Source organism: Triticum aestivum, chromosome 2B (assembly GCF_018294505.1).
Source record: "Triticum aestivum cultivar Chinese Spring chromosome 2B, IWGSC CS RefSeq v2.1, whole genome shotgun sequence".
NCBI classification, from domain to species: domain Eukaryota; kingdom Viridiplantae; phylum Streptophyta; class Magnoliopsida; order Poales; family Poaceae; genus Triticum; species Triticum aestivum.
Genome location: NC_057798.1, coordinates 448,621,081 through 448,640,281, shown reverse-complemented (window position 1 = coordinate 448,640,281; position 19,201 = coordinate 448,621,081).

Genomic DNA, 19,201 nt, shown 5'->3' with positions numbered 1-19,201 from the left:
CGGCCCGAACACAACCAGCCTGATTTGGCCGGACTATGTCGTGACATAGCCCGACACAGAGGCGGCGCACACCCCCTCTGCTTCACAGATGAAGTGATGGATCATGAATTCCCAGAAGGGTTCAAACCCGCAAACATCGAATCATACGATGGCACAACAGACCCCGCGGTATGGATTGAAGACTTCCTTCTCCACATCCACATGGCCCGCGGAGATGATCTACATGCCATCAAGTATCTTCCCCTTAAGCTCAAAGGACCCGCGCGGCACTAGCTTAAACAGCCTGCCCGCAAATTCCGTTGGCAGTTGGGAAAACTTGGAAGACGCATTCCTTGACAACTTCCAAGGCACATATGTGCGACCTCCGGACGCCGATGACCTGAGCCACATCACTCAACAGCCCAGAGAATCAGCCAGCAAATTCTGGACTCGGTTCCTAACTAAAAAGAACCAAATAGTTGACTGTCTGGACGCCGAAGCCCTGGCGGACTTCAAGCATAATATCCGTGATGAGTGGGTCGCCCGACACCTCGGCCAGGAGAAACCCAAGTCCATGGCAGCTCTCACGACACTAATGACCCACTTTTGCGTAGGCGAGGACAGCTGGTTGGCTCGCAGCAGCACTACGGCACATTCTGGCACGTCAGATGTCTGTGACAACAATGGCAAGCTACGGCGCAACAGACACAAGTGGAGGAACAACGGTGACAACACCGAAGACACGACAGTCAATGCCGGATTCAGCGGATCCAAATCCGGTCAGCGGAAGAAGCCATTCAAAAGAAACAATCAGGGACCGTCCAATCTAGACCGTATACTGGAGCGCTCGTGCCAAATTCATGGCACCCCGGACAAGCCAACCAACCACACCAATAGAGACCGCTGGGTATTTAAACAGGCCGGCAAAATAAACGCCGAAAACAAGGACAAGGGGCTGCACAGCGACAATGACGATGAGCCCCGGCGTCCGAACACGGGGGGACAGAAAAAATTTCCCCCCAAGTGAAAACGGTCAACATGATCTACGCCACTCCCATCCCCAAGTGGGAACAGAAGCGAACACTATGGGACATCTATGCGATGGAGCCAGTCGTCCCCAAACTCAACCCATGGTCAGCTTGTCCGATCACCTATGATCGTAGGGATCATCCTACAAGCATCCGTCACGGCGGCTCGGCCGCATTGGTCCTAGACCCAATCATAGACGGATTTCACCTCACAAGAGTCCTTATGGACGGAGGCAGCAGCCTGAACCTGCTTTATCAGGACACAGTGCGCAAAATGGGCATCGACCCTTCAAGGATAAGCCTACCAAAACCACCTTTAAAGGTGTAATTCCTGGAGTAGAGGCCCGCTGTACGGGCTCTATAACATGGGAAGTGGTCTTTGGATCTCCGGATAACTTCCGAAGCGAGGAGTTAATCTTCGATATCGTCCCTTTTCGCAGTGGTTACCACGCACTGCTCGGACGAACCGCATTCGCTAGATTCAATGCGGTACCACACTATGCATACCTCAAGCTCAAGATGACAGGCCCACGCAGGGTCATAATAGTCAACAGAAACATGGACCGCTCTCTTCGTACAGAAGAGCACACTGCAGCCATCGCGGCAGAAGTACAATGCGGCCTCCTCCGGCAAACCACCAATCCAGCGACGACAACCTCAAGCACCATCAAGCGAGTTCGGAGCACCCCGCAACAGGATCACCAGGCACGCCAAGAGCGCGACTAGCAGTCCGGCCTCCGCTCAAATGCCATCAAAGCAGCATTCGTGCCATGCGTACACAATTACGCACTCAAAATACCATGGGCACAGGCAAAGGCGAAGCAGTGGCTCAGTCAACAACGCGGTATCACCGCCTCATACCTTCATAAGCTTTCCTTTCACCTTTCAGGACATTGCTTTAGTGCAGCCTCTTCAGAAGAGCTGGATCGACGGACTTCCATAGGAGAGAAATCCAAGGAGGTAACAGGCTTTGCGCATAGAAGGAAATACCCAGGTGGAATCTATTTACGATCGTTATACCTACTTTATCTATCTGTACGTAGCCTGCCCCCGGATAGGGTATGTCAAATAATCCTATTTATCTCCGCTTAATGCATTCATTGTAAACATACGCTTAAACGTATTATTCATCAATGGGAGATCATATATAGCGTCAGCTTATTATTCTTATTTGAGCATTTTTTCTTACAAATGTCTATTTGATATTGCACCCGTACACCTTGGTACGTTCAGTTTGCCAGGGGCTTCTTATGGCGCCCCATAATACGGCAAGACAAGTCCGAACACTTTCAATAGTGCGGCACCCCGAACTTATAGCATTATATGCATCAGCTCCGAATCATGTCTTGGGTCTACAGTTGGGATAGCCCGGCTCCCTTGTTTTGGTGCCTTACGTTCCGTTATATTGGCTAAGGTATCGCAGGGAGAACTATTGCGATTGTGTCCCGGCTCCTCTGGACGAGCACCTCAGTAGAGAAAGCCGAAAACTGACCGGCATGATGTGGCGAGAGCTGGTCGCTGTTCGAGAGGTCTTAAAATCCTTAAAGATTTTCCGCTTTAGGCAATAATTCGGCTTCGTCCGATCTAGGCATATATAGCGCCCCAATTCGGCCTTCCGGATTCTAGGGGCTTCGCCAAAATTTAAAATTGTAGACTTCTATGGCTAAGTGAAGGTTATAAAGCTGCATAGTCCGATTGTCTTGTTCGCTGCGCCGGACACCTCCTTAAGGGACCAAACATTTGGATAAAGAGTGTCCGGGTTTTCCACGAACACCCCCGTACTAGTTACATGGGGGCGGAAGCCGACGACTGGCCTACTTTCAGAATTTTATAAACAGCCGCACAGAAGGTAATATTTTAAATAACAAAAGCGCTACATAGCGCAAGTAATTTCGTCCTTAAATTACAAACATGACAGAAGTGAATTCATTCTAAAATTATGTCCTTGGTACATTCATCGGCCATGAGGCGAGCACCCTTCATAACGTCATCATAATACTTCTCCGATAGCGACGCGCCTTGCCCTCCGGCGGCCCGTCCTTCACCAGCTTCTCTGCTCCAGCCTGCCCCAATGCACCTTGGCACGGGCAAAGGCCCAGCGGGCACCCTCAATGCAAACGGATCGCTTGATGACTTCCAGTCGCGGACATGCATTCACCATCCGCTTGATCAGGCCGAAGTAGCTGGTGGGCAGGGGCTCACCAGGCCACAACCGGACTATGAAATCCTTCATAGCCACTTCGGCCACCCTGTGGAGTTTGACCAACTGCTTCAGTTGGTCACTCAGAGGTGTTGGATGTTCGGCCCCAGCATACTAGGACCAGAACAGCTTCTCCGTTGAGATCCCCTCCTGAGCACGGAAGAACTCCGCGGCGTTTGATATGCTGCGTGGCAGATCTGCGAATGCTCCTGGAGAGCTCCGGATTCGGGTAAGTAAAAGAAACACCTCCTCCACATGTTTGCTTTGCATAAAGAATTTCTTACCCGCCGCTATCTTTTTGGCCTCCTGGATTTCCTGCTGTGCCTTCTCGGCTTCGGCCTTGGCGTCTTTTATACTTGCAAGGGCCTTCGCAAGCTCGGCCTCTTTCGCCTTAAGCTCATGCTCCACGGACTCGAACTTTTTGCCGAGCTCCTGGAGCTCTTGTTGTACCTCGCCCACTCGGGCATCTTGCTTCTCGCGCTCTTTGCGTTCCAAGGCCGCTTTGTGTTCGGCCTCGGACAACGCTTTCTTGAGAGACGCCACTTCGGTGGTGGCCTCTGTTATCAAATCACGACGCTTCATTGTTAGAATAACCAATTTTATCTATCCTTCATTATATGAGAGAGGGGAATAATTCACCTTTGCTCTCTTCGAGCTGCCTCCTCGTGAGGTCGAGCTCTCCCTGCGTCTGCTCCATGTCCTATTTCAGTCCGGCGATCTCGGCCGTACGGACCGCAGCGGCAAGCAGCACAACCTGCTTATTCACATTCAAACTTATTGTTAGACTCCTGCGAATTATAATTGACCCTCCGTTTGGTTTTTCCTTCCGAACACCAAACAAAGTATCAGGGGCTACTACCTATCGGGTGGTAATTTCACACATTTTTATTACTTACCTCAAAGCCTGTCAGCAAGCTGGTGCAGGCTTCGGTTAGTCCGCTCTTGGCTGACGAAACCTTCTGAATCACCGCACTCATAAGAGTACGGTGCTCTTCATCTATGGAAGTGCCACGAAGCGCTTCCAGCAGACAATCCGGCGCCTCGGGCGCAACGGAAGTCCTCGACACAGACGGCCCTCCCTCCCTAACGAGGGGCTGCCCGTGAGTCTGGAACCATCGAAGGCTCCGGAACAGTTTTCGGCTGAGAGTTCGGCTTACTGCGGTTCTCATCAACACAATCCGCGGGGATCTTGAACCCAGCGTGTCCGACGTTTGGAACGCCACCTTGGGGCGCCTCCAGAGCCACCTCCCCCCGCTCTTGGAGCCTTTGGGATAACACCTTTGTGTCATCTGCAGGCTGAGGAGTAGTGGCCGTCGGGAGCGAGTTCATCGCCGAATCGCTCAAGGACCCATCCGAAGACGATGCTTCGGGATGGACCCTGGCCGGACTACATAAAAGTTCGGCGTTATAACAAAACTATGAAGCAAAATTACGATAGAGTGCGGTTACTTACGATCGCACTACGGGCTTCTTCCTGGGCAGCCACCCCTCCTCGCCATTGGCAGCGGTGGCAGAGTAGTCCGGAAGGGACGCCTTTCCCTTCTTGGACGTCCCAGCCTCCCCCTCTGGGGCGACCTTCCTCTCCCCCCCCAATACGGGGAATCTGCCTCGTCGTCATCGGACGACGAGGGTATGATGGCCTTGCGCCGGGGGCCTCTCCTGGGCCCCTGGTCCGCCCTCTCAGGCCCCTCGTCCTTTCCGGATGGGGCGGCCTCCTCCTCTTCTTCTTCCCGTTCGGGGGAGGAGTGTGCCTCGTCGTCTTCGGACGAGGCTTCTGGCGCGACCTTACATCGGAGACCCTTTCGGATCCCAGGGGCCCTCTTATCGGCCTTCTTTTCCGGCCCCTTGTAGGGCGCCGGGACCAGCATCTTCGTAAGGAGAGCATTAGCTGGGCTTTCTGGCAGCGGAGCCAGACAGTCAATCTGCTCCGCTGTCTCCACATAATCCTGAATAAATATGCACAATTATTTAAGGCTCCCCCATGAATACATTGGGGAGAACCGAATCCGGTGGTAGCCTGAGAACTCACCTGACTAGGAGGCCGCGCGGCGTGGAGCCTGCGGTCCTCAGATATGGGAGGAGGTACTTTAGAGGCCTTGAACAACGCCTTCCATGCATTTTTGTGCTTCATGCCGTAGAGCCTCTGAAGCGTCTCGTGTTCGGCCGGGACGAACTCCCACAGATTAAATGCCCGCCTTTGGCACGACAGAATCCGACGAACGAGCATGACCTGGATCATGTTGACAAGCTTGATGTTCTTGTCCTTCATGCCCTTGATGCAGTTTATGAGTCCGGTCAGCTCTGTAGATTCGCCCCAGGACAGGCCCTTCTGTTCTCAGGAGGTGAGCCGCATGGGGGTTCCGGATCGGAACTCGGGGGCCGCCGCCCAATTGGCGTCGTGCGACTCAGTGATGTAGAACCACCCCGACTGCCACCCCTTCACAGTTTCCACAAAGGAGCCGTCTAGCTAGGTGACGTTAGACATCTTGCCCACCATGGCTCCTCCGCACTCCGCTTGCTGACCGCTCACGATCTTCGGCTTCACGCAGAAGATTTGCAACAGAAATGAGGCTTGATGCGGAGGAAAGCCTCGCATACGACAATGAACGCCGAGATGTTGAGGACAAAGTTCGAGGCTAGATCATGGAAATCTAGCCCGTAGTAGAACATGAGCCCACGGACGAAGGGGTGAAGTGGAAACCCCAGTCCACGGACGAAGTGGGAGAGAAACACGACCCTCTCGTGGTGTCCCAGAGTTGGAGTGACCTGCCCGTCGTCCGGTAGTCGGTGCGCTATGTCTGCGGCCAAGTATCCGGCTGCCCGAAGATTCGTGATGTGCTTCTCCTTCACGATGGAGGCCACCCACTTGCCTCCTGCTCCGGACATGTCTAGCTGTGCGGAGAAGATTTGGACTCGGGCGCTGGAGCTCGAGGGGGAAAGAGTGGGCGGAGGAGGAAGAAGGCGTGAGTAAAAATGGGGAACTCTTATCCCTTTATAGAGGAGACAGAAGCGGTGCGCCTCCCCACTTGCCCGTTGATAATCGCTTACTTCCCAAGCGCCACGATTGATGGCACGGTGGTATTATCCATACCCTATTGATGCGAATCCCGTGATAAGGGGACACGATCTCTGCTTTGACAAGACGTGTCAAGGAAACTGCCTCGCAATACGCGCTCTGGCTGGTTGTGGAAAAACGGTTCGAATAATGACCTGACCGTAAAGGCATATCACGTCGTCTAAAAAGTTGTCAGCTGAAGTATCATTCTCTCTACGGTGGTATGTGAAGATCATTTTGCAGATCCGGGCACGGTCTATGTGTTCGATAATAAACTTGGAGTATTCGGAAGGAGGAACCCGCCTTGCAATGCCGAAGAAAAGACTGCGCGCCGGACTCATCGTCATTGAAGCCTGGTTCAGGGGCTACTGAGTGTGGGATTTCGGGTCCCAGCAGACCCTCTAGGTTCGAACTCTGGGGTGCATGCAGAGATCGCACCTCCTACCTACCTATGTCTTGTCGCGTCGCAAGGATCTAAACTACACGAAGAACAACACAGGGGACACGAGGTTTATACTAGTTCGGGCCACCATTGTGGTGTAATACCCTACTCTAGTTTATGGTGTGGTGGATTGCCTCCGGGGCTGATGATGAACAATACAAGGAAGAACTGCCTCGCGAGGGGTGTTCTTGCGTTGGTGGTTCTGGCTAGGGTTCAACTGCTCGATCCCCTGCCTTGAGAGTGGCTAGTCCTATTTATAGAGCGAGGCCCTGGGGCTCTTCCCAAATATTGAGCGGGAAGGGCGCCAACAATTGGCCATTTTGAAGGGGAACATCTAGTACACTTATCCTAACTAAAGTCGGTCCTCGCCTGCCAAAGACTCTGGCGGTGACGCCGGCTTAGGCTCCACGATGACCTCCATCCTGGCGTTCTGCTGGTCTTGGTCTTGTTGCACCGAAATGGTTGCCTTTGCTTGATACTCTTGCCTGCGCTTGCTCCCTTTGCACCAAAGAGGAAACAAGGACTCTGCGCGGGCCGGCGCCCGCCTGGCGCCCGCCTGGCTTGGTCGTCATGGCTTGCGTCACGGGCACCTCGTGAGGTACCCTGCCTTGATCTCTCTGCCTCCTCGCGAGCCAGCCTGATGAGGCCGTGCCTGAGGAAGCTTCCTGTCATCCGCCCCGCGAGGTTTGGCCCATCACGAGGGTCTTGAGCTTGTGTTGATGAAGATGGGCCGTACTGGGCCACCCCTTGAGCCATGCCGCAGGCCGCAGACAGGCAAGTCTGGGTACCCCCATTCCCAGAACGCCGACAGTAGCCCCCGGGCCCAAGGCGCGCCTAGACTTGGCTTAGCCGAGAAGCAAAGGGGCAAGTGCGAAGCACCGCAGGCCCCAACAGCCCGCGGCCTTGGGCGCCGCGTGGCGGTTGATTGGACGTGGGCGTCCCTGCTTCCCCTCGACGCCTCAGCAACTTCACGAATTGACAAGTCCCTGCATGGAAAGCAGGTCATGATTACCTGTGATTGTGGAGGCCGACGGTTGGACTCCTTCGACTATATGTACAGAACGGCGAGAGCCCTTCCAGTCCACCCTCTCCGGCTGTTCTCCGCATTCTTCTCCGCCCTTGCTCCACCATACGCCAATGGCACCGATCCGACGGTTTTCTGCCGATGAGAAGGAGAAGACTCCCTGAGAGGGTCCTTCCCCGCTTTCGCCGAAGAAATGGCTCGTCTCCCGCCTCGAAGAGGGGGGTGACCGGCAGGAGGTGTCGAGGCCATGGTTCGAGCGGCTACCTCCTGGATTCCCATTGCCCTTGTACGCCCGGATCGAGGGTCCCGAAGGCGCATGCGCCGAGCAGCACCGCCAGAGGCACTGTTGCCGTCGGTGGATCACGGCGGCGCGCGTCATTCCTCCCGGGGTTCACGTCGAGGCCTCCTCCCGCGAGCTTGTGCTTCACGCCTCCATGCCTCCTCGATCCTGGATTCGCCTTCCTCCTTCCTGCGACTTTGAGATTCTGCCAAGGGGGCCTTTCAGGCTCTGGCTGCAGCACGCCGACTGCCAGACTCCTGCGACCGAAGTGGATGTCGAGGTCGTCGCTCCAGGAAAGGTCTTCATGACCCAGGGCTGGGGCGAGATCGCCCGGGTCTGTCGATCGGAGGGGGCCCTCGTGATCCACCTGGATTACGATGGCGCCTCCTTGATGCTCTTCAAGGTCTTCGACGAAGAAGGACGCCGGCTGGAGTGTTGCCCCAGAGGCAGCGGCTGGAGCTCTGGAGCGGCAAAGACCAGGCCTGCCGCCCGCCCTTCCAGCAGCTCCGCCGGTGGCAGCGGGCGCCTCGAAGGGTCCAGCGATTCCTCCGAGCTCCTTCTGACTCCGGCGACGAGCGACGACAGCTACGAGCCTCCGAGCTCGCGCCATGCCCGAAGTAGGGCCGGCGCGCCCGGCGGTCAACGCGACTGATCTGATGAGGTCGGCGCTGGCCTAGCGCGGCCACTGTTGATGATGGCGTCTACCGCCATGGTTCCTGTAGTTAGGACTCCTTAGGATTCGTGTCTTTTGTCCCTGCGAGTAACCAAGAACACACCCCGCGGGGGCTTGTAAGGTGCCTATAGTTTCTTTTGTTAATATGATCCTTGTCGTGAAGCAGTGTGAGATGCTCGTTCCGTTTTAGCTTAGTTCTTCGTTTCGAACCTCGCGAGGACTTGATGTTCTGCGCCGACAGGTCCCGGTCCCCAGGCAAGCTTCAGCTGTCGCTGGTATGCCAGGTCATGATGCCGTGGTCAAGGCTAGGAGGTGAGCGGCCCGAGGTCCGGTAAGAGCCCCTGAGTCGCGATGCTCAGGAGGTCCCCCTTAGCGCTCAAGCAGCCATCGTTTGGTGAGAAAGGAGCGCAACATTGCCAACACGGGGCTGCATTAGGTGCAAGGTTGGTGTTGCGATAGCTAGTAGCTCCAGAGGATGACTTATCTCGAGAGTCTGAAGCCACTCCTTGGCACGGCGCCAGGCTTGCGCGTCGGCAGCTGAGGAGTTGCCTGGCGAGGTCCTCGCAAGCCTCTTCCCTCTTGCCTTTACTCCCCTTCGTGCTCTACGTCCTTGGATCTCGGCCCTCGAGCGAGCTCAGCCGTCGCTGGTATGCCAGGTCGCGATGCCGTGGACAAGGCCAGGAGGTGAGGGCTGGAGAGCTAGTAAGAGCCCGTGAGTCGCGATGCTCAGGCGCCCCCCCCTTTAACGTGCAAGCGGTTCGCGCGGACGAGAGGGAAGGAGACGCTGCGAAGGCCTCGCCGGATGCTGCTCCTTAAAGAGATCATGCGAGCTCATCACAAGGAAAACGAGAGTTGCCGTTATAATTGCCAGCCAACTATTGGTTGCTGTGGAGGGGTGACGAGGGCACTGAGGTCCTGGGAAGGTGGCGCCATGCAGGGTTGCCGCGGCTAGAGCTCAGCCACTCAGGTTTGTCGATGTTGCAGGGATGGACCCATGCACAAGCGTTGTGCCGTTAGGGAGCAGCTCCATAAGTTGGTGTCAATCGAGCGGGCGATTAAGTCGGGCACGTTAAGCATGAAGGAGCAAATCCATTTAGAAGATGTAGAAAAAGGCAAACACCGCTGGGTCAGGCCCGAGTGGCTTGGGGATGATGCAGCCCGAGGGGCGCCCCCAACAAAGTAACCTAAAGACATGAACAAAAGGGATACATGCTGCAGGGACGGACCCACGTGGCCTGGGAATGATGCAGCCCTGAGGGCGCTCCCAGCTGAAAATGAAACTCGAAAGATGTCACCTGATGGTGTTGAAGATGAAGGGATGCTGAAGTAGCGACGTCGTGTGCTGCGGAAGCCAATCTTCATGAGCCCCCAAGCCCAGGAGCCTCGGGAGGCTCCGGAGGCGCTGGTGGCTCCTCGCGGACCATCTCCATCTCTGCCAGCACTGCGAAACGCCTGGCCGCCTGGTCCTCCAGGATGCTCCTCATGAGGCGCTGGCGCACAGCAGCCGCGTTCGGCAAGCCATAGGCATGCGAACATAGCTGTGGGGTGGACCTTCGCAGCGTCCCACGTGTGAGGGCCAGAGGCGCTCCTGAGAGGCGACTCGGTTGAGCCCTGGTATGTCGATGCAGACGCGCAGCCCACCATCCTCGCCCGGATGGGGAGCTACGGCGGGTAAGCGGCGGCTGCCACTTATGACTCTTGACTCCAGTAGCTCCTGAATAATCTCGCTGACGAACTCCCAAGGGTTTGGCCCTCCTTGCCTCGCTCCTGCCTGAGGGAAATGTGCTTTGAAACACGCCTCCAAGTGGTGCCCGAGCGCCTCCCTCATGATCTTAGCAAAGTCGATGGCCCTCCAGGTGAGAGCCCCCGAGCCTTGCTCGAGGAGGGCGTTGGGCGCGCCTTCCTATGCGACAGAAGGAGGCGCCCTTGGAACGGGTGCGGACTCTGAGGGGCTTGCCTCCCGAGGGTTCTGACCAGGCGACGCCTTCTTCTTCTTAGGGACTACCTCGGGAAGCCTTCCGCTCCTGTGATCTGGGTCTTCAATTGATGCGGCTTGAAAGCACGCTCCAAAGAACAAACTGCGTCTCTCTCTTCACAAGGCACTGTGATGACTCCACCGCTTCCTAGCATCTTGAGGACATTGTAACCATGATGAGTCACGACCATGAACTTGGCCAGAGCTGGGTACCCGAGGATGGCATTGTACGGCAGGCGGATGTGCGCGACGTCTAAGTCAATGAGCTCAGTGTAGTAGTTGTCGCGCTTCCCAAAGGTGACAGGAAGGCGAACCTGCCCTATCGGGACTGTGGAACCATCAGTGACTCCTGAGAAAGGCTTGGTTGGCTGAAGCTGGTTGTATGGCACTTGGAGATTGTTGAATGTCTCGACGGACAGGACATTGAGCCCTGCCCCGCCATCGATGAGGGTCCTGGTGACTTGCACATTGCTGATGATCGGGGAGCAAAGCATCGGGAGGACTCCAGCTGTGGCTGCGCACTTGAGCTGATCCGCTGAGCTGAAAGTGATGGTGCATGCTGACCACCTGAGGGGGCGTGTGGCTTCGAGCTTGGGGAGGACTGCATTCACTTCGCGAGCGAACTGCTTGAAGATGCGCTGAGAGTCTGGGGCTTGAGCTCCGCCCAAGATGCAAGCGATTGCGCGCGGCTCCTGGAAGCCCCCAGCCCCTCGTCCTGATGATGGTCTTCGTTCCTCCTTGGCCGTGGTGGCAGAGGAGGGAGGCCCGCGTTGCCTTGCGGACGATCCCCGCGAGGTTGATCCCTCCAGCCTCCCTCGCGAGGCTGATCCTGCCAGCGGTCCTCGTGAGGTCGGTCGCGCCACCCTTGGCGAGGGCCACGGTCTTCCCATCATCCTACACCTCTTCCTCCTCCTCGGCCATAGCCTCGATCGTTGCGCTTGGGGCGTCGGCCGGCGCGCACGTCCCGCACGGCCCTGAACTCTTGGCATTCGTTGGTGTTGTGGGTGTGGAGGTCATGGTACACGCAGTACCGGCTGCCTTTGGATGACTCAGGCTGATCCCTTCCCCGCTTGGTGTCCGGCTCTGCTGCAAGCACGGCCACCCCCTTGCGCTTCACGTCCTTGACCTTGGGCCTCTTCTCTTCTGGGTCGGCAGCCGGCAGCTTGAGGAGGGAAAGGCGTCCTTCCTCAGCCCTAGCGCACTTGGTTGCCAAGTTGAGTAGCTCAAGGGAGTTGTACAGGTCTTCATGGATCACAAGCTCTTCTTTCATCTTGACGTCTCGCACACCGTTGGAGAAGGCTGAGATGATGGCCTCCTCAGACACCCTGGGGATCTTAAGGCGAGCATTGTTGAAACGCTGGATGAACTTTTGCAGGGTCTCTCCTGGCTGCTGCTTGATGCAGTGCAAGTCGCTCATGGCCGGGGGCGGTCGCGTGTGCCTTGGAAATTGGTGATGAATCGGGTGCGCATCTCATCCCAGGAGGAAATCGTGCCAGGAGCCAGGTTCAGGAGCCAAGTGCGGGCACCATCTTTGAGCGCCATGGGGAACCAGTTCGCCATGACCTTCTCGTCCCCGTTGGCGGCTTTGATGCCCAGCTCATGGAGCTGGAGGAACTTCGCAGGGTCGGCCGTGCCGTTGTAGCGTGGGGGCAAATCTGGCTTGAACTTGCCCGGCTAGGCCACGCCACGCAGCTCGGCGGTGAAGGCGCGGCAGCCTGCAGTGGCCACGGGAGGTCTTGGGTGACGGAGGGCTTGATATTGGAAGTCTCCGTGCACTGCCGCCAGGAGCAGCGCGGGGTCTTGGCGCGCTTAAGCAGGAGCACGGTTGTGACGGGCCGGCACGAGGAGCGCCCGGGCAGCTTCTTGGGGACGAAGGATCTCTTGGCAGCTCTTCTCTTGCTGGTCTGGTGCCGGACGGAGCGGATTCCGTCCAGGGGCCACGCGCCTTGGGGCCAAGGCACCTTCTTGAGGGAGAGGCGGTTGAGGCGCCCCCGGAGCTTCCTTGCCCGCGCAAGGCGGGGCGCGGTGCAGCGCGAGGGATGGAGCAGGGGAGCCCTCAGCGGCACTGACGAGCTCAGTGATGCAGGCGAGCCACTCATCGTAGAGGTCGTCGACGGGATGGTAGTGCAGGAGTTCCCGCGCCAGGAGCAGCGCGGCGTGCGCGTCCGCAGGAGCGCGACGGGCGTGGGACGAGGAACCGGCTGGAGTCAGCGACGGGGTGGCGGTGCGGCCTTCTCGCCGCACCGAAGGATGCAGAGACGACGCTTGCTGCTCGTTCCCTGCCGGGCCGGTGGCGGCATTGACGGCAGGCGACAGGGAACGACGGCGGCACCCGCCGACGGGGACCGTCTCGGCGACGCGAGTGGCGAGGGCGGCCCGGCGCTCGGCGCGGGCTCGACGAGCGTCTGACATGGATGCGATGGGCGGCGAAAAACAGGGCAGCGGAAGGCAGATTCGAGTGCACCCCTACCTGGCGCGCCAAATGTCGGATTTCAGGTCCCGGCAGACCCTCTAGGTTTGAACTCTGGGGTGCACACGGAGATCGCACCTCCTACCTACCTATGTCTCATCGCCTCGCAAGGATCTAAACTACACGAAGAACAACACATCAGACACGAGGTTCATACTAGTTTGGGCCACCATTATGGTGTAATACCCTACTCTAGTTTGTGGTGTGGTGGATTGCCTCAGGGGCTAATGATGAACAATACAAGGAAGAACTGCCTCGCGAGGGGTGTTCTTGCATTGGTGGTTCTGGCTAGGGTTCAACTGCTCGATCCCCTGCCTTGAGAGTGGCTAGTCCTATTTATAGAGCGAGGCCCTGGGCCTCTTCCCAAATATTGAGCGGGAAGGGCGCCAACAATTGGCCATTTTGAAGGGGAACATCTAGTACACTTATCCTGACTAAAGTCGGTCCTCGCCTGCCAAAGACTCTGGCGGTGACGCCGGCTTGGGCTCCACGATGACCTCCATCCTGCCGTTCTGTTGGTCTTGGTCTTGTTGCACCGAAATGGTTGCCTTTGCTTGATACTCTTGCCTGCGCTTGCTCCCTTTGCACCAAAGAGGAAACAAGGACTCTGCGCGGGTCGGTGCCCGCCTGGCACCCGCCTGGCTTGGTCGTCATGGCTTGCGTCACGGGCACCTCGTGAGGTACCCTGCCTTGATCTCTCCGCCTCCTCGCGAGCCAGCCTAATGAGGTCGTGCCTGAGGAAGCTTCCTGTCGTCCGCCCCACGAGGTTTGGCCCCTCGCGAGGGTCTTGAGCTTGTGTTGATGAAGATGGGCCGTACTGGGCCACCCCTTGAGCCACGCTACAGGCTGCAGGCAGGCAAGTCTGGGTACCCCCGTTCCTAGAATGCCAACACTGAGTGAGTCCTGGATTAGGGGGTATCCGGACAGCCGGACTATATACATCATCCGGACTATTGAAGCGTGAAGATACAAGACTCAAGACTTCGGCCCGTGTCCGGATGGGACTCTCCTTTGCGTGGATGACAAGCTTGGCGATCAGGATATTATGTTTCCTTCCTTGTAACCGACTCCATGTAAACCCTAGCCCTCTCCGGTGTCTATATAAACCGGAGAGGATGGTCCTTAGAAGGCCGATCACAATTACAATCATACCATCATAGGCTAGCTCTTATGGTTTAGCCTCTACGATCTCGTGGTAGATCTACTCTTGTACTACTCATATCTTCAATATTAATCAAACAGGAAGTAGGGTTTTACCTCCATCGAGAGGGCCCGGACCTGGGTAAACATTGTGTCCCTTGCTTCCTGTTATATCAGCCTAAGACGCACAGATCGGGACCCCCTACCCGAGATCCGCCGGTTTTGACACTGACAGTCGCCCTCTAAATCAAAGTCCTTCTCATGGCGCAACGCAAATGGCGAGCCCATCACCTGCGCGCCCCGGCGGTGCCTGACATTACTGTTTAGACGCTTGGTGGAGGCCTACGCGAACACCGAGCATGTATTCACCTGGCTCAACACCAACAGTCATACTCAGAGCGCCTTGCTCATGTATATCGTCCATCACAACGACAATCTATAAAACAGCGTAGCTAGAGAGGGTACTATGGTAGTATGGTATAGAGTATGTACTATCGTGAGCGACCGATCTTAGTGCCACTGCATAGGAGTGTGTGCCTGATCGATTCGTCCATTATTCATAAGTTATGCATGGTTTTGTGGTGTCTATGGTGGTCGTCGAAGGCTAGCTAGCGACAAGAACGGTTGTCAATACGTGCCGCATATGCTTCAATGGCTCGTCATTCATGAGTTCACACTTTACCACCACGCCAGCGTTTGACCGCCCTGGCCTACCGAAACCCCTTCCATCGCTAGCGTGCGCTTCCCGCCTGAAACGGTCACCGTCTCTCCAGAACGTCAATGCCGCATTCACCAGACTTAACTGCAGGTGCAATTGGTGTGTCACTGACATGCGGGCCAGATGCCCATTGGGCCCACATGTCAGTAACCTAACGCATTTGCAGTTAAGTCACTGAAGCAGCATCAGCATTCACGCCCGACGAACCTACTCCGGCGCCAGTTGTCCATCCGTCTGCCGCGGCTCATTGCCGTTCGCCCGCTATATTAACTTGAGCCCCAGCTCCCAGCTATAGCCAAAGACCCACACTTATTCTCCTCCGGTCCCTTCCTTCTGTCGGCACCACTCCAAACATGGCCTCCTGGCGCTCCGAAGCTCTCTTGGACATATTGTCGCAGGAGCAGACAAGGGACGTCGGCGGCTCCGCTCCGGGCGCGCTCCAAAGCTCTCTTTGACGTACTGTCGTAGGAGCAAACGAAGGAGATCACCGGCACCCCCCGGCCGCCCTCCGCTGCCACGACCATGAAGTCGGTGCGTGTGCGCGGGCGCAGCCGGCAGAGAGGAAGAGTAGTACACGGTAGGTCGCCGCCGCTCTGGTCCCAGGAAGGCCATCGCTACTCCACTCAGTCGACGCCAAGTTTGGTGGGGAAAACATCGGCGGCCGATTAGCCGCTTGACGGTGATGTGGAGGCGGAAATCTTCAGAACCTTGTGCTCTGGAGGAGGAGGTCATCGTGGCGGATGAGCAGGAGGCAAAGGCAATGGTCGGGTTTCTCGGGTTCATGGCCGGACATGGTGGTCGGGCGCCGACGATCGTTTAGATTAGGTTTACAGTAGGTCTTAGTACGGTTTGTCCGAAATATGTAAATGAATTTCATCCAGTTTGTAGGAAAAGTTTTCGAAATGTAACGAATTTCATCCAGTTAATTTGAAATTTGCTTTGTTTGCACGAATTTCGTCCGGTTAGGTCATATAGTTGTCGAAAGGTATGCATGCAGCATCGGATGGCATCCATCAGTGTCCTCAGATAGATGCCGGTGTAAATTTGTGGGCCAGCCCTGGAGATGCCCTAACTATCATGCTATAATCGCTAACAGCGCTCCATTATTTGGCATGGAACAGTTATCCCTCGATCAAAATCAAATCCACGGTGTTTCGCACTCCTCCCGCGTAAGAGTGTAAACTCTTTCTTACATAAAAATGGAGCAAGTGGACGACACTGTAGCACGTCATATCACTCAAACTAGCCCGCCTAATGAGCGGGAAAGCACCGCCCTCGTCATTTTGTTCTGGATTTCTATCGATCGATCGCGCGAAAATGTTACGCTTCGCAAGTTCTAAAGGAAAAGGCAGCACACTTACGACTCGTACGCGTCGCACCCCCGACAGTCCGGCTTGCACGCTGCTCACCAGAGGGGACACACGTTGTCTTGCAATTTCACTGACATGTGGGACTGTAATTGAATAAACCGTCGATAGCCGAAATCTAATCGCTCGCGGGCGTCGGCTGAGAAGAGAGAAACGAAGGAGGGAGAAGAGATCGCCAGCCCGTCCCGCACGGACTCCAAGAAATATATGGTGATAATGTGAGGTGGGCCATGCTGGAGTCCGGACCGCTTCCGGAGCCCCGCTCTGACCGCCCTGGCCCCTCAAGACGCCAGCTGCCCGCCGCATGCATGCATAGCAAGTACTAAAAAACTGGGCTATAAGCCCGCTTATGTGGAGGAGAGAGAGGCATTGACAAAGTCAAGGAGTGGGCTCTGAAGAGCCCATCTCTACACGTGCTCCTAGGTATAAAAAAATAATTCTAAAAAAGGCATAAAAACAATTGTGTCTAAAAAAGAAAGGTAAAAAACATTTGAGAGGAAATAGATAGAGAGAAAGTGAGAAAGAGTTGTAACCTTATAGTCAACAGTATGGTAGCATTACATGAGGAAGGAGGGAGTGGTGCACATGCCAAGTTCACTGGGCTGCCGTGTTTCACACTGCTCCTTCGTAATAGTGGAGACAATAGCTTCCATAAAAAATAAACAATGAATACTCGTTGCTCTTCCTCTATATCGGAAAGAATACTTCCATTCGCCGACATGTGGGACGTCGACCATCCTGGTCCACCTGCCATGCAGAAAGTTATCCTGGTCTATCCCGGTCGTATCGCAGGCCCAACCATTCCCATGTAAGTTGTTCAGACGAAGGAACCATCATGACTTCGTTGAATTCCGCTTCTTCAAGAAAACTTACTGTACCCGCAATACTGCTACCACACGCGAAGACTGGGCGGCACTGTACCATGTCATATCACTGAAACCCACTAGGCCAAACTAGCCTGCCTAGGTCATCTATTTTGGAACGGAGGGAGTACGTCTCTGCACTGATATGATTTTGTGTTGTACATCTCTGTACTTTTGCTACGATTTTCCTACCCTATGAACCAAATGAGGCCTGAATGTATCCGTGTCGACTATTGTCTAATCGATCGCTAAGCCTACAATTTTAGGAGCTAAGGCTATTGGTCGATCGACGACGGATAAGTATAAGCATACCACGAGCTCATTATCCCCAACATTTCTCTTCAGTGAGTGTTTTGCAAGTACTATAGCTCGCACAGTAGCTAGCCTACTAACACCAAGAATCATCAAACAAGCCCTGCTGATATGATAAACAATTCAAACTTACATTTAAGCATGACATATTTATTACATCAAAAGTTGGCGAGGATACATCTGTTTCCATAACTCGGAGAGGGTTTGCATGATTCACTATCAAACAAAAGTAGCAAGTACCGCCCACACAAGATAGTGCACTAGCCCTAAGATGGTTTGATAACACGCATCGTTCTGGTAATTAAACACAGGGCAATGCAAACTACCCTGAAGGATTAGCGCGACTAACTATTTCTTGTCATAGATCTCTCACGCAATGACCACAACACGGACATTGGCATGTGAATCAATCTCTGAGGCGATGTCCACAGGACTGACGGCGACATCAGAATCGATCTCTGGTGCGATGTCCACAGGATCGACAGCGGCATCGGAATCGATCTCCGGGGAGATGCCAACAGGATGGGCCGCGACATCGAAATCATCAAGGACGTCCACCGACACCTGCACAACCCTAACATATTAGCAAGAAAATTGCAAATAATCAAAAACCACAACTATGGTAATAAGCCATTATTTTTTACCTTGTGCAGCTCACCGGGGGATCTCATCCCTCCAGGGGCCATCTCCTCGTCCTCGATGGGGGCCATCACCTTGCCATGGGAATACTGCTTCTCAATGGCGACTATCTCCTCAAACTCGGCCTTGAGCCTCACATAGGTGGCCATCAGAGTTTCTGGGGTAGGCACGATGGGGCCCTTGCTATTCTTCCAACTTTCTTTTAGGAGTTCATCCACCAACGTCGTCAAATCTTTGGCCAGTGCTTGTTTCTTGGAGTTCTTTGTCTCCATGGGTTGGCCTGCCAACATGGTCAACTCGTTGGTCGGTGCTCTCTTCCTGGAGATCGCTGTCTCCAGTGGGTTGTCCGCCGGAAACTCTTTGCCTAGTGCTCCAGGATCCATCAATGAACTGACAAACAAAACGCAACCAAAAGGAAACCACGATCGCAATGAAAACGGGAAAATAATAGGATGTGAGAATCGGTCGGTGCTTCGCAAAAAGAAGATTATTGGAATGAAAATATTGCAACATAACTGATTCGCCCACCTTTCCTTCATCGGTACAGAAGAAAAATGGCAGAAGTGAGTAGCCTAGAGTGAGGTTTTCTTCAAGAAAGGGAAGAAAGGGCTTCAACGAGCGTTCCAGTGAAATGATGGTTGCTTTGTCCAGTCCAACTTGGAGGCCACCTTACCACTGCTGGTAAAGATGTGGGTTTTGTGATAAGACGGGTCATGACGGCCACACCGGGGTGACAGGTGAGTCGACTATAGCACCTCGCTGTGATTTGGTGGATGGCACGCGGATCCGGATGCTTTGAGACTAGCCACAGTGGGGAGTAACATACACTAGAACATACACATATCCCTAGACTATATTACTACCTTCATAGTGGGTAGTAACATAAGTGTGGTAACATGCAAAGCTTTATTTATTAGGTTATAGACTCATATTGCATTGGGACATGTGATGTTACAGTAACTAGCTAAGTTACTCAAACTACCTCTTTCCTCATTAACTCACTGACACATAAGCAAATTTGCTAAGTTGGACTCGA